Source organism: Peromyscus leucopus, unplaced genomic scaffold (genome assembly GCF_004664715.2).
Source record: "Peromyscus leucopus breed LL Stock unplaced genomic scaffold, UCI_PerLeu_2.1 scaffold_1055, whole genome shotgun sequence".
In the NCBI taxonomy this organism is placed as follows: Eukaryota; Metazoa; Chordata; class Mammalia; order Rodentia; family Cricetidae; genus Peromyscus; species Peromyscus leucopus.
The window spans coordinates 209655-212000 of NW_023504177.1; the positions used below are offsets into that span (position 1 = coordinate 209655).

The 2346-nt window shown below is 62.2% G+C and overlaps 1 pseudogene; it reads right to left on the bottom strand.

The window, feature by feature from the left end:
- Positions 1-943: 943 nt before the first annotated feature.
- LOC119087067 lies at positions 944-2341 on the bottom strand (annotated as a pseudogene).
- Positions 2342-2346: the final 5 nt, after the last annotated feature.

Here is a 2346-nt window from a genome sequence, read left to right on the forward strand (position 1 = left end):
AAGGGGAGCAGGGTCAGGAAGGGGTCACCAGCGGAAGTGACGTCCACACTCCCGACTGGAGGCGGGCCCGGCGCCTTAGCAAATGTTGCCGAGCTTCTCCACCAGCGGGCAGGGGTTGGCAGTCACGAGGGAACTGCGAGGGCGAGGGAAGAGCTGTGACCTGCTGGAGGCCGGTGGGAGAGCCATGGGGAAAGAGGAGGGGGTGGGGCAGAGAGGGCTTCTTACCCGGCCTGCCTGTGGAGGGTTAGCACAGCGCCTTTCTTGCCGGTCCTTCGTTGCTAAGCGACCTGAGCATCAGGAGGAGCGGCTTTGCTAGCAACCTAGTCTCATTGGTGGCTGGGTCTTTGAGGGAAGAGGGGGGGGGCAGTACTGAGCATCCCATCCGCAGGGACCTGTATCTCAACCCAGTGGCACCTGGGGTATCGTTTGGATCAATAATATCCCTCTACCTTTCAGGCGAGGCAAACTTACGGGGAAAAGCATCTGGAATTTGATCCCTAATCCTCCCTGGTATAATGACTATAGTGACACGCGCGGTACACACACACACACACACACACACACCACCTTTAAAAGATGGCAAAGAGCCAGAGAAATAGCTCAGAGAGTAAAAGAGCTTGCCAAATGAAAGTCCCCACGGCAGACTCCCGCAAAGTCTGTGACCTCCACAGGTGTACCCCCCCCAACACAAGAAAACCCTTTAACTATGAACTGGAGGCCGGGGGAACCGATCCGCACCCTGAGAAGCAGTTAGCCTCCGCACCGCAGAGCCCGAGGGAAGAATGAACCTCCAGGTCCTAGGCAGGAGCTGTGCCCACGGCTATCCTTTCCCCCATGAAAGACAAAACCAAGAAGAGACTCTGTCTTTATTAGCGAGCCCAGCCAGCGGCCCCCGGACTCCCGAGCTGACCCCAGCCCAGCTGAGGAGAACAGTGGTTGCGGGTGGGGAGGACGTCTGTGGCAGACAGAGGTACCAGTGGCTCTCTCAAAACGTGTGTACCAACTGGACTGCAGGCAGAGTCTGCACAATCTGGATAGAGGGCACACTCTGCGGGCCAGGACCCCGGGCCAGCCACTGCAGGACCACTTGTACCATCTGGGAGGTGGGAGCTACGGGCACCCCCACGGGGGCCGAGACCGGGCCAGGTGCTGGCGGGCCAGGAGCTGCAGTGTCGTCGTGGTGGCGCCTCCTGCGGCCGCTGCTTTCCAGAACATCGGTAGCTGGAGCGCTCCGAATGATGAGGAGTTTCTGTCCTGCTGGGCCAGTGGCCCGGCTCCGTCAGCCCAGGGGACAGGGTCTCCACCTCCTGCACACACAGCCTGGTCTGCTCGCCGTCGGCTCCACAGCACCAGCACACTCTGCAGTCCCTCTCTGTCTGCAGCGTTTCAAACACGACATCCTGGACCACGCTGGCGCTGGCCTCGCCGTCCCCCACCTCCCCAGGTCCAGGGCCGGTGAGCAGCTCGTCAGCAGTGCCACTCTGAACACACAGCAGGTTTGGAGTGTCTGTAGCCACAGCTCCGCCACTGGAATTGGAGACTTGGCCTGTCAGGGGCTGGAGCTGGACTGTAGTCACCTCCTGTGCTGGTTGGAGCTGGACCGTGGTCACTTCCTGTGCAGGCTGGAGCTGGACCGTGGCCACTTCCTGCGCTGGCTGAAGCTGAACCCCACTCACTTCCTGTGGCCCTGTCTCCCCACTCCCCACATTCTGCAGAACAATGAGGCTCTGCCCTCCCCCGCTAGCGCCTGCGTTGCCGCCTCCCTGCATCCCCAGGCCACTTGGGCCTGGAACCACACCACGCCTGCCCCCTGTCCGCTTTCGCCACGGCCCTCGGGCCCTGCTTTGCAGCACCATTGCCCATACCCCCAGCATTGGCAGGAGGCAACAGAATGAGCTTGGGAGGTGGAGGCGGTGGGGGAGGGGTAGGGGGCTGGACACTGCTAGGGATCAGTTGGAGACCCTGGCAGTCTGCACCAGGAGAAATGTCTGGGAGTTGGGGACCACCGGGCCCGGGGCGTAGCCTGGGCTGTGGTCCCAGCTACTTCAAGGGAAAGTGTGGCCTGCAGGTGGGGAGAACATGAACATCTTGGGCCGCCAGTGGAGTTGGAGCTGCGGCCAATGGGGCAGGGGCTGTGGCGCCGCAGGGCCGGTGGTGCCGGAGCTGCTGTGGCTGGGGTGTGCGTCCTCAGATGCCGCTGCAGATAGGCGGCCATGACAAAGCCCCGGCCGCAAATGGGACAGGCAAAAGGACGCTCAGCCGAATGGGTGCGCTGGTGCAGCAGCAGGTTGGAGGAGTGCGTGAAGGTCTTGGGGCAAAGCGGGCAGCGGAAGGGTCGCTCGCCCG